General features: G+C 51.6%; 1 long non-coding RNA gene across 1 annotated transcript in view; it reads left to right on the top strand.

Moving 5' to 3' along the window:
- The first annotated feature begins 554 nt into the window (after positions 1-554).
- Positions 555-13396, top strand: part of LOC113628737 (uncharacterized) — a 234171-nt gene continuing 221329 nt past the window's right edge. Inside the window, exon 1 of the long non-coding RNA XR_003436208.1 lies at positions 555-676. This is a non-coding gene — a long non-coding RNA (uncharacterized LOC113628737). The remainder of the gene's footprint in view (positions 677-13396) is intronic.

The raw sequence follows: 13396 nt of genomic DNA, 5'->3' as shown, positions 1-13396 counted from the left end.
GCAGCCCATCGATAGATACCCTTGCCAACATGTAGGATACACATCTCTCCGCGTCCTCTGTGCCGCGTGAGCGTCCCGGGTATGGGGAGACTTTACCGCGTCCACGAATCCCTCGCACGATGCGCCCGCGTGTCTCCCCTACCGCTCCCAAGCGGGCCGCGCTGTGCCAGGTGTCGGGGTGCGTGTCGGACGCGCGGGCTGACTTTCCAGCGCCGTGAGCACTTGCTCCGCGTGCAGCGGTGAGGCCGCTGCCCCCGGGAGCCACTCGGGCGCCTCCTGTCCCCCGCCGTCCCCGCGTGACCCGCCGCTCCCCGCGCAACAGTTGGCTGGGCGGGCGGTGCGCGCGCTCCCCGGGCCGTGCGCGCGAGGCGCGCCAGGCGGCCGGGCCGCAAGCGCGGGCCGGGGTCGCGGCGCAGAGGCCTGGCGCTCCCCCAGGCGCGGGCCCGGCCCCTCTCCAGATGCTGCCGCGCGCCGGCCGCCCCCCCCGTGCGCCGGTGCCTCCCCGGGCGCCCAGTGCGCAGGCGCCGGCCGTGAGGACCGACCGTGCGCTGGGCTCCAGCGGGTTGGAGCGGCGGCAGTGGAGGGGACGCGCGGGCTGGCGAACTGACGGGCGGACGGGCCATGTCGCCCCGCACCTGCTGAACTGGAGCACCCGAGGATGTCTACGCTGAGGAAGGTGCGAGCCACCGGGACCGGAGCCGCGCGGGGACTGGGCTAGGGGCGCGAGAACCGTCGGGGGTTGCGGGGGAGAAGGCTGCCCGGCGGGACGGACCGCTGGGGCCCCGCGAGGGCGGCTGGGTGAGGGGTGGGGACCCCGGGGCAGCCTGTGTACTGGGTCCCCTCACCCTGAGCTGCAAGGCGCGCGGGAGCGGGCGCAGAGCGGGGCGTCGCGGAGGGGTGACATTCTCCGCTCGGCCCGGCAAGCTGGGGGACCCGCGGAGACCCGGGAGGAAGCGCCGGCCGGCGAGGGGCTGCGCGCCGGGCTCCGGCTGGGCACCGCGAGGGGATGGGGGCGGCAGGCAGCAAACTGCGCCCCCTCCCCCCGCCCGGCGCAGGACGCCGACCGCCTCTGGGAACGCGTGGAAGGCGCCGGGAGCCCGGGCTCCGCGCGGGGGGCGCAGGGGGCGCGCGGCCGGGCGGCGGGAGGGGTCATTGGCGCCGGGGCGCGGCGCCCGGGGGTGGCTGGAGGAGCGCGTCGGGAGGGCGGCCTCCGGCTCTACGAGTGGGAGCGGAGCGCGGGGGCTTTTTCGGGGCGGTTGCTAAGCGAGCCGCTACCCGGCGCAGGATTCTGTAACCAAGCCTCCCCCGGCAGCGGCTGTTGCCGTTCTGGGCTCGCTCGCTAACGGTAGCAGGAGAAATAAGGAGGCTGTCATTATTACAGCCTGGGCGGCGAGGGGCGGGAGCGGCAGGCACGGGGGCCGCCTGGCGGGCCAGCTGGGTGCCCGGCGCCCGGCCCCCGGCTCCCGCGTGCGGCGCCGAGAGACGCGGAGCAGAGTGGACGGGACCCGGCGGGGGCTGGGCGAAGAGTCGGGGGTGGGGTGGAGGCCCGCGGGTTCGCCGGCGGAGAGCGGCGAGAACCAGCTCCGGGGTGCGACCTGCGTCGGAAACTCGGGAGCTGCTTCTCCGGCGTCCGCGCTTCGCCGGAACGTGGTCCGGCCGCCTGGGTGTCGCTTCCCCGGTGAATGGCGACTCGGCCGGGCTCCGGATTCGGAATTCGGGACTTGCCGGCGCGGCTGGCTCGGATCGATCAAAAATAAAGCGATCGGCAGCGAGTCCTTCCTGTGATTAATTCTGCCAGCACGGGCTGTGGGTGGTTTTGGAGCCGGAAATGTAAAGCGCACCTGCTTATTCTGCCATCTGAGGAGGACTTCAGCCTAGGACTTTAACCAGGGGCCTCAGCGCCGGGGGTCTTGGGGCTTTGCTCACGGTAACCAGCTCGTGTGTCCTCTTGGACAGTGTGTCTGATTGGAACTCGCGGGCCCGGTGATCTATGACTTAAGGAAGACTCTAGCTTGCAGAGGAGAATCGATTGTATTAGTTATTAGAAACCCCCCTGGCATCTCAGCATGGCCTGAGAGAGCCCACAGCCTCGTCCAAAAGGACTCTTTCTCTGTTTCAAAGCCGACACCACAGAACCATCTCCCCTCCCCCGACACCTTGGAAGGAACAACATTTGGATTTGAGGTTAATGTACGTTACAACACCATTTTCATTTTACTTCCTTTACACTCTCCGCAAAAGGTAATAGGTAACTAAGGCCAAAAATGGTGAAATTATGAAAAAAATGGTAATTCTTGGCAGGTCAAGCTGTTACTCTGGTGTTTAAAAAAAAATGTCATTAATCAGGATTTTCCAGTAGCCAAATTGTCTTGTGCAGGTGGCTGGGTGACTCACAGATTTAGCTCTGATAGTAATTGTAGAGTGTGTGTACCACTTCCTTTTAGATGGTGTGACTTTCTCATTGCTTGGAAGGGAACAAATTAGAATATTTTATACCCCACATCTGGAAGCAGGACCAGCAGGCTGTGGGGAACACTCTCTGCTCAGGCACATCTGGGCTGGGAGAGGTATGGACCCAGTGAATGAAAACAGTAAAAAGAAATAGTCCTGTCCTGAAGCTCGCAGCCCCTTCCCACCAGCACTCTCGAGTCCCGTCCCAGGTCAGGAGTTCCATCAATGGGGGGGTTTCTCCTCTGTGATCCCCCATCAAGGGAGGCCTGCTTTGTGTCTGTGAGCCCCTCCTGCCCCCTCGTGCCCTCCTGTCCCTAATTTCCTCTGTTCTTGGTTAAGAAATCGATAAGCATTGGATGACTTACCCTAGCGATCTATCATGTCATATCTGCAGATTACATTTTAGGTTAAAGCGCAAAATGAATTCTACATAAATAATCCAAAGTGTTGAAGGAATTTAAGTTTTCTCACCACAAAGATGTTTTCTATATGCATTCTGTCCTATTTGACTTTCCATGTTGGTAATCATTTATTCCCTTTCCTTCCACTTACAGTATAACTATCCAAAGTGGCTGGAGATAGAAGTAAACGTGTACTTGTTCACCAATGTGTTTGTGCCTTAGGTTTCTTGTGTTGTAGGTGAATTAATAACAATATATCTTATTTCTATAGAATTCAGATTGCTTTGCATGATTTCTCCCCAGTGACATAAATATGTCCTCCTATGGCAGTCTATTGCTTCTCCTATTTTTGCCTACTTCATTTTTGAAATTGGTGGAAATTTCACATTAAATACTAAAAGTGAAAAAGCACTTTGCACAATTTAAATCACGTTAGATTTCGGATACCCAGAATCCAACCAATTCTGAAACTAAATTCTAACATTTTAAAGCTTGTTAGAGGATTTGTTATCTGTGTTTTTAGCAGAGTGTCTTCCATCGTGTGCCTACATGATGAAACTGAAGAAATGCTGTAATTCTTTTATATTTGAGGAAAAACTTCATGATTTCTCAGTCACTCAAGGAGTTGAGTAATATACACTTTGATCATAGATTTTAAAGGGAAATTAATTAAATGTATTATTTATTGACCCTTGGAATGGATATGCCATGGTCATTCACTGGATACAATAAAAATAACTATGATTCATCATTTTGGCCAGATGGGAGTCATATTTAAAACATTGGCAGCATGTTGGTTATAAAAGAATTATGGGCCACCCAACAGGAAGTTAGCGGGCAAAGCATTCTCTGCAGTTAAAAATCATTCTGATCAACCACAGCTTTACATACAAGTTGTTTTTATCATGGAACCATATTTCCAGCAGATCGCCAGCTTTTAAAGTAGGTGTCGTTGTCTTCTGGGCATGTGTGTCACAAAGACTGAGCACGGTAGCTTCCAGTTTATTCATGGCAGACACTCTCGTTTACGGGGAGCTAAGCATGTGGGCTTTGGCGTCGACGGGTATGGTTGGGGGGTGCAGATTCCCCCCTAAATCCTGCATCTGCCGTTAGGAGAGCCTTTACCTTTACAGCACCCTTCCTTTCCAGGGCTTAACACCAGTGACAAACAGCGGGTTTGGAGCCGGTGTTAATCTCCTGGGCCAAGGCAGTGGCATCCGCGTGTAAGATCAGTTGTCCCTTTCTCTGCGGGGCCTCTGCCCTGGCCGCACCCGCTGTGAAAAGCCTCGTCAGGCAGCAGCTCCGGGGCCCTCGAGGGCCCTCACCCTCAGTCCGGAAGGGTGCCTCCCATTTCTGGAGGTTCCAGACATTCCCGCAAGGAGCTTCAGTTGCGGCTCGTCTTGAGAGAACGCATCTCCTGGGAAATGTCCCCGGTTAGTTTCTCCTGACCTTTGCTCTTGCACCGTCGTCTTTCTTGGGGGGGTCTCCAAGGAGCTGAAGTTACCAGGCTGACTGCAGACGGCTTCTGTGGTCTACGCTGCCTGGCCCTGCAGGATACCTGCACGCTGTTCTCTTCGGAGAGACTGCCTAGCCCACTTCTAGGGTGTGGCTGTTTGGGGGCGGGCTCCTGGCTGCGTAAGGAGGTCAGGACCCCATCCCCCCTCCGGGAAGAGCACGGCGTTTCCTCTCAGCCGAGAATGGAGAGCTTTAGGAGGTAAATCTAAAAGGATGTAGGTCCCTCACATGCAGCCTGGGGTGGGGTGGCCTGTCCATCCTGGGAAGCCAGTACCCAGGATGGCAGGGCAGGGCCGGGCCACGGGTGGACAGCAGGGCCGTGGACGGCCGCACTTGGTCCTACGATGTCACTGAGGTCCAGCTCAGGTAGGGCTTGAAACTGTCATTACCGTGGGTTTCTGTCCTGACCACCCAACGGGATGTAAAGGTTTTTAGTTTCCCGAAAAATTTCCTCTTTAAAGCTCTCATTGCGGGGTGACATTTATCCATCATCCGGTGACACTTGTCTGGTATGCCTTTTTGTGTGTATCCACAGGGAAAAAAAAAAGTAATTTTTGTTGAAAAGGAATAAGTACTTGAAACCAGCCCTTGCATAAAATTGTAGCAAAATTTGTTAAAAAGTAACTTTGTAAACCTAAGTGGTCATTATCTTTAAAAACATGTGCCGAACTCTGCACAAAAGAAAGAAATATTGAAATGATCTCCTAGCACCCACGGGGTACACATCTTAGGCCAAGCAACGTAAAATCATCCTCCTGTGCCTAATGGAAATGTGTCCTACTAGTGTTGTACGATGCCAGCCAGCAGCTTTTTACACTGGCCACGTAGGTAGTGATTAGGAGTGAGAGTGAGGGTTCTGGAGTCAGATAGCCTGGGGGGCTGCGTGGCACCGGCCGTTTATTTGCCCTCATTATATTTTTGGCCTTCATCGCTAAAGGGACGGATCCAATATTAACATGGTAGGGTTGTCAGGAGGATTAAATGAATTGATGAGAGTAAGGCAGTTAGAACAGCATACGTAGTAAATGCCCAACATGTGTCCACTATGTTGATCATGAAGAAATGAAATTGGGGCCCAGTTTGGGCCATCCTGCATTGGACGTAATGAAGCCACTCTCCAAATCCCCATAACACTTAGGTATTTACTATTTCCAGTCTTCTTTTACTTTCTTTTATATCTGTTTTGCCACCTCTTTCCAAAAAGTTTTTTGACTCACTGACAAAAGGACAAGGTCCAAGAAATGAAATAAAGTAGAAACAGGCAATCAGAGCAAACAAATATGGTAACCACAAGGGTTAGCATAGTCCTCTGGGCCTCAATTTTTTTTTTTTTTTTGCGGTATGCGGGCCTCTCACTGTTGTGACCTCTCCCGTTGCGGAGCACAGGCTCCGGACGCACAGGCCCAGTGGCCATGGCTCACGGGCCCAGCCGCTCCGCGGCATGTAGGATAGGATCCTCCCAGACTGGGGCATGAACCCGCGTCCCCTGCATCGGCAGGCAGACTCTCAACCACTGCGCCACCAGGGAAGCCCTGGGCCTCAATTTTGAGTCGGAGTTTCCTGGAAGCCAACTCAACAAAAACCAGAAGACACAGGCCCTCGCTTGGTTCCCTTGTGGGGTGGACGTCGCATACTCACTTTACAGTGAAGAAAAGATTTTCCCAAGTGCTGAATCGTGAAAGATGCTCTCGTGGTTGACTTTGTATAGAGGGGTTGGGTTAGATCATATACATCAGTTATACAAACACAGAAGTGTTTTTCATGATTACAGTAGACTTTGGAGGAAAGCAAAACATACACAGGCAACCTGTAAGAGGTGCAGTGACCTTTCCCTCGTATTTCTGTGTTCCCTCCGTGACCAGATGGGAAACTGGGGATTCGGGAGACGGGCTCTGAGCTCTGGACCTCCCCCTGGTCTACTTCAGTTTAGCATTTATATGTGGGATCGAGTTGTGTGTCTCGGGGAAAACTCAGATCTCTCAGGTCACATGTATCTTATTTCCCACTGTGCTTTCATGAAAATCAAGTGTCTCAGCCTAAGACAAGGCCCCTGGAGCAGACGCATCGTCGCTGCTGTCCCCGCTTCCACGCCATCCACCCCGCCTGGTGGGGAGCAGAGCTCCAGCCCCCAGTGGTGCAGGAGCTATTTCAGCAGCTCCTCCTGATGCCATCGGAAGGCCCAGTGCCTTCCCTGTGCGCTTGCGATGGGGGTGACCCTCACGCACCCCAAGGGGAGCCCCCGGCTTGTCTTGCCCTTCAGGAGGACAGCCTGCCCTTCTCAGCCCCGGGCCTGCCTGTGTGCTGCTGTGAATGGACAGGCGCGTGAAGGGCACACTGTTCCCCGTGGTGTTTACCAGACTCACCACTGCCCTTGCTTGGTGGGGAAGACTCTCCCTCACCAGCACTGGTTTTTCTTTTCTCCGTTTTCCTCCTATTTATCCTCTCAGACCTCGAACTGCGTGTTCCCAGACCCTGGATGCCACGGCTCAGCCACTGGGGTCCCTGGGCCTTAGGGACATTCCTGGGGAGACCCTGTTCTTCCTCCTGCCAGGAGAAACAGGGAACAGACAGATTTGGCAACCTCACAATTCCCACCATAGCATTTTAGATCGTATCACTCAATACATGTTCGAATGGATACGTAGATCCATAAGCAGCGGACCCTTCGCACACTCGAGAAAGGTTCCTCAGTTACGGGCGGGCTTTACCTCTTGCTTCTCCAAGTTGCATGAGTCTCACAAAGACAGGACACCTCACAAGCACGTCAATGGATTTGCTTGTTTTATGAAACTTTTGGCTGTTTAAAAATAATTTCCATTTTCTGACATTCTTTGTAATATTTTGAGAGTTTCTAAATACATTTCTGAATATCTGTTTTCTGATTCTATTAAAAACTTAATCATGAATCCATATTATAGATAATTTAGACGTTTTCATCAACAGTCGAATGTTGTACCGTCAAGCTTCCACTGTGACCGTTGTATAGCATTCCCGCATCTACAACATCATCGTCTAGATTATTACTATGGTTAGGTTCAAAGTTTGATTTTTGTTGTGAGAGATGGGTTATGCAGCTCTTTAAAGCAACCAAACAGTAATTCTTAGTCTTCAATTCATCCACTTGCTTGTTTCTCCAGTGGTATTTTATTAAAAGTCACAGCAGGCACTCCATTAAAAAAAAAAATAATCTTCTTTTGCATATAACTAGTCCCAGCAATTTCACTTCTGGGAACGTATCCTAAGGGAATAATCATGAATTTACAGGAAATCAGCTAAACAGATGTTCACTCCAGTTTTGTTCCACAGTAAAATATTGGAAAATAGCAATAACTGGAGATTGGATAAATTCATTATGATATAGCATCGTAAAAAAATACACAGCCATTAAAAAGATGAAGATTAAATGTTTAATACTACAGAGGGGTGTCCGTATCCCGTTAGGTGAAGGAACCAGGTTACCAAACAGCACGCACAGCACCCTTGTCTCTTCCCTGAAGCTGCTGTGCGGGGGACACAGCAGGAAGTCTGGAAGGACCCAGCAGCTGGTGGGAGGTGGGGTGGGCGGGGAGGGGGTTGTCACCCAGTGGCATCAGCACCTTGCTTGGGATCCAGGCCTCGTCCCAGAGCAGTCTGCGCCACCCAGCACCACCCGACACCTGCCGCCCGCGTGACTGAGTCTCCTCTTGAGGCCCAACCTTGCTGCTCCCTCCGTGCCGTTCCCTGAGCAGCTGGCCTGGGAGGCTTGGCGTTGGGGCCCTCGCACGGCCCGTGCCTGCGCTCCCCATAGGTCGAGGGCGCGTCCCTCTGTGGGGTCTGATAGTTGCTGTATCAAAGACCCTCTGAAGCACTTGTGGGGTAACGTGGCACAAGTTGGCTTCTCACGTCAAGTCAGGACAGGTTTTCTTGGTCCCCCAAATGGTCACCCTGTAACCAGGCTCTTTCTGTCTGGTGGCTCTGCCACCATCATCCTCATCCAATCAGTAGAGGGAAGAGCTGGGGGACCACGTGGGCGTGGCCTGGGAGCACACGCACCACTTCTGCTCCTGTTTCCTTGGCCTCTGTCATGTGCTACACGCACCTCAAGGGAGGCGGGAAAGAAGAGGAAAGGGTTTGTGATCAGCTGACTGTTTTGGGAAGCCTCCCTTGTTTCATTTATGGAGTGAAGAGACCTCCCCTAGAACGTCTCCAGAAGTCTTTACCTCCTATCCCGTCATGCCTGACCCGTTACCGCGAGAAGGATGGGATCATTGTCTGGGTTTAGGTTCATCTTAAGCCGCCCCTCAGGCTGTGCCTGGTGCCCCTGAGGCCACGCAGACGAGGGTGACCCCTGGGGAAAAGCTGATTTCCCTTAGAAATCAGGAGGGGGATGGCTGTCTGGGTATCTACCCATAGTGTCTATTACACGGCTATTGTGAATTTATAAATTGCCTGGGGCACAACATAACACTTCTGTAATCTAATAATGTCTTAAAGGAATCTTTATGCATCTGTGCAGTAAAGGATTGCACAGCCCTTGTAAAGCGAATAGGACAGAGAAACACCTTCTGCTGACCCACTAGACCCGCTGTAACTAGTCCACCTTTGATCAGTTGTCAATAACGGCCACCGTCTGATGGAAGTCACGTGTCAGGGTCCTCAAGTCCCAGAAACAAAGTCCCGCTAACTCTAGCACGACGGACCCCACTGGCAGGACCTGGACTAGCTCTCGGCTGAGGGGAGGCTGAAGAAGCTTGAGGAAGGCAGGAGCCCCACGGCAGGGGTGTGGAAGCGTCCCCCGGCCATCCCTCAGCGCTTCGTCCCTGCCTTGCTCTGAGAGGTGAAGCATCCTGGGGCTGTTCCGTTTCAGCCTGAGGCGTGCGGGGCACCGGGGTTGGGGGTGGCAGTGGGCCAGGCAGACATATGCAGTCTTATCCCGTGACCCAAAGGGGAAACCCTTGCCTGGCCTTTCCCCAGTAGAGCACTGGAGTCCAAACTGGGAGGAAGGTGAGATATAGTATCTCGTGTCATGCTACAACATGCTTATGTATTTAAAAGAGACACCCACATAGGGACATTGGGTAAAATCAAGGTCCACGGTGTCAGACATCTAGCAGTGTCCCCAGAGACGACTCAGGTTATTAATTGTGGGCAACGCGCACAGCCCATTCCTTGGCTCTGCGTCTGAGCCGCCGTCGCATCCTTTACGGGTTTTGTCTGTTCTAGGGTTAGGATAGGCTTTGGAAAGCATTCAGTGTTTTTCTGGGAAACAAAAATAGGCAAAACCCGGAGGTCAGTGCTTTACTGTCAGACTCGGTAACGCATTTCCTTGGCTACCAGATCTTCTCTTTGTTATATTTATTCCACTTTTGGAGACTCTTCTCTCCTGTGATATATTTTGTTCTGTCATAGCTGTGGTGAATTGGGGGCTGCTTGGGCTGCTTTCATACATTTTTCTTTTCTTTTTTTTCTGGTCATCTAATCTGCTAAATATTTAGAAATTATAGAGAAGCACAAATTAATGACTTGGAAGTCACCAATAATTCCATGACCTAGAAGGACCAATAATTCCATGACCAGTTGTGTCTTCTTATTCTTTAAACCCAAACTGGGAACTGTCCTGGGTTTTTTTTTTTTTTTTCACTTTATATTCTTTTCTGAGAACTTGCCCAAATTTTCAAAATATTCTTTGACAGTTTGATTTTAATTGAAGTATAATATTCCAGTATGCAGTGTTATTCAGCCATTCCCCTATTGCTGAATGTTTAAGTTGCTTGCAAAAATTTTTGGCCATTAATCTGTGATTATTATTATTATTTTTGTAACATCTTTATTGGAGTATAATTGCTTTACAATGGTGTGTTAGTTTCTGCTTTATAACAAAGTGAATCACTTATACATATACATATGTTCCCATATCTCTTCCCTCTTGCGTCTCCCTCCCTCCCACCCTCCCTATCCCACCCCTCTAGGTGGTCACAAAGAACCGAGCTGTCATTAATGTCTTTTTTGATGTTTTCTGAAAGTGTAACTTTTCTCTAGTAAATTCCTAGAAACAGAACTACTGGGTTAATGGATGTATCTAGTGTATTAGGGCTGCTATAACAAATTACCACAAACTCAGGGGCTTAAAACTACAGGAAACAAGAGAAGCCCAAAATCAAGGCATTCCAGAGCTGCGTTCCCTCCAGCGGGCCCAGGAAAAGATCCTTCCTGCCTCTTCCAGCTTCTGGTGCCTGACCCGGCTCCCTTGGCTTGTGGTCCCATCACTCCCATCTCTGCCCTGTCTTCACGGGCCATCTCCTCTGCGTCTGTGTCTCCCGTTCTGTCCACCTCGAATCTCTCTCCTAAGGATACTAGTCATTGGACCCAGGGCCCACTCAGATAATCCAGGATTTTTTCCTCATGTCAAAGTTCTTAATTTCATCACAGGTGAAAAAGACCTGTTTTCCAAATGAGGTCATGCTTGTAGATTCCAGGGATTTCTGTGGTGACACCCCCATACAGTGGGTATGAACATTCCATGAACCTTGAACCTGCTGGTGACCAGAGCCTCCTGCCAGTGTTGAATACGAGGCTCATTTTGCTGCCACCTCGCCAAGTACAGGGAAAAGGGCAGCCGACTGTGCCACAGGTAGGGCTTTGTAAGGGCAACAAAGGAAAACAAGCAAAGAGCAGCAAAGGAAAGGGTCAGATTCGACCAGAGCTCGTGGGAGCTTCTCTTTGCCCACCCAAGTAAGGCTGCATGGTGAGCCTGGAGCGCGGTCCTTCTCATCCTGAAAAACAAGCTAATTCCTTTATATGCAAAGGTTTTTCAAGTGTGCATAAAAGTGGATGGGGAAAAAAACAAGAAATTGGTGAAGGGGTCGGTAAGCATTTGAGAATGAGAACCACTAGTGAATGGTAACAAAAAGGCAAGTGAAAACATCACTTTTTAAAAAACTTATCAAGTGGGTTATTATTTAAAAAATACCACACATTTTCAGTGTTGGATTTTCAAGGCCTCTGTCGGTTTGCATCTTCAATCTTCCCAGATGCGCCTGCAGTGGCATTTTGTTGCTGGGCACCCAGTCCCTCCTGGGCTTGCTGACCAGAGAACCTTGTGTTCCAACTTTATAATAAGTGTAGATTTCCTGTTTCAAAGGTTTAATGGGATAGCATTTTTAAAAAGAATTGAAGCTGGCTAAATTTAGTGTCTGAAAAGTGTCCAGATCGAAAATAGCTCTATTCCAAAATATCTGTCTCCAGGCCTGTGCTGTTTGGGGCTTTGGGAAGGTGAAATTTCTGCTTCCTGTCCCATCAGCAAACAGGTGTCACCAGCCATGCGCTCTCATGACAGCCTGTCACCGAGAAGGTCCTCGTTCCTCGTGCGCTGGCCGGCCTCTTCCATTGGGGCATAATTGCCTGAGGTGGGTGCGTTGCTTCTGACACGGCCCTGATGATCCATGAGGAGGGTCACTTTCCTCTCCTCCTCTGTTCTTCCTACTGGTTCTTATTCTTGGCTCTTCTGAAGACTTTAAATGAGATGAATCATAATGTTAAAAAACATAAGGCTTGGGCTTCCCTGGTGGCGCAGTGGTTGAGAGTCCGCCTGCCGATGCAGGGGACACAGGTTCGTGCCCTGGTCCGGGAAGATCCCACATGCCGCAGAGCGGCTGGGCCCATGAGCCATGGCCGCTGAGCCTGCGCGTCCGGAGCCTGTGCTCCGCAACGGGAGAGGCCACAGCAGTGAGAGGCCCGCATACCAAAAAATAAAAAAAAAAAAAAAAAAATAAGGCTTTTTCTGGGATTCCTTTCCCTTTCTTCATTCTTACAGTAAGTGTTGAATTTCTGCTTCATCTTATTTTTTTCAAGCTTAATGTTATTATTTTTTTCTTAAGAAATAGCATTCTCTTAGCCCAGGATAGGGTCATCCCTTGATTTTTGTGGCATGGAGCTCAGGTGAACCCAGTGTTTGCTCCTAAACCCCACCTTGAAAGAACACACAGAGTACAGAGAAGAGAGTCTTTTGGCTTATTTGGGTCAAGTATTATCATCTCTCTCTTGCAAACGTGAGAACAGAGGCCTGAATAGGTGGGAAGCCTTTGCAGTGAGGGGCACAGGCGTAAGGTTTAGGCCGTCAGGAGCCTCATAGCCTCGGACCTTGTCATTCCTGGGGAAGCGAGGACAGTGGCTACTCTGGCGGGATCCCTCCTTCGCCTCCAGAACCTGAACTTTACACATGCACCTTCTGAGGAAGAGAGACAGCGGGCAAGTTTGTAATCCTGTCATTTTTCTTTAGTGTTACTTCCGGGCTAAGGCAGCCACGATTTGTTTTACAATTCAGCATTGTCTGTCAAGAGTCGGGGGCATTTGATCCCTAGGAGGAACGACGTCTGCTTAATCCTAAGTAGGCCTGGATGACATCTCCTTCTAGGACAGAAGAGTCTAGAGTTTCTGTTAAGATACCAGGTGTCGCTAAAGGTGTTTGGAAATCACGGACAGATTCTCAGGGAGTCAGAAGTCCCCGGGGAGGCCGCCGGGGGAGGTGGGAGGTGCCCGGGCAGTAAATGAACCCGGAAAGAGAGTGAAGAGGGAGGACGTAACCGGAGGGCGAGCCGTTCACCAGCTCAGAAGCTTCTCTGAGTTCGTTATTCCTCCGCTCCAATGTTGTAGGTGTAAAGCGTTTACCAGCGCACCAGGTGGAGATGTATCTGCCTCGTAAACAGGCTTGTGTGTCCTCTCACGATCCAAGATAATAGAACGAGGTAAAGAATCATTATTTTGCTTGACGTCTTTAAAAAAATGTTGTGTAGAGAACGCAGGGTGTGTTTTAGGGTCTACAGCAAGTGAGGGGTGATGGCCGGTCTGTGTAACTGCGAGGAGGGGGGCGTTCGAGACCCAGAGATTCACGGAAGCAGCACCACGTGTCCTCCACGTGCTGTTTGCAGGATGCGGACCCTGCCTGCTCAGCCACGTCCTCCCCGTGGGGGAGACTCCGCTCCCGAGTGGGAGGGGGGAGCTGGCTTCGGTTACTCCTGCGGGAGGAGTGGTCCTGGGGGGGCGCGAGGGGG

This window comes from Aethalodelphis obliquidens, unplaced genomic scaffold, assembly GCF_003676395.1.
Source record: "Aethalodelphis obliquidens isolate GAN/ISIS:26980383/991018 unplaced genomic scaffold, ASM367639v1 scaffold25, whole genome shotgun sequence".
Lineage (NCBI taxonomy): Eukaryota > Metazoa > Chordata > Mammalia > Artiodactyla > Delphinidae > Aethalodelphis > Aethalodelphis obliquidens.
Note: the sequence above shows the minus strand (reverse complement) of the source record. Positions and strands in the feature narration are given on the sequence as shown.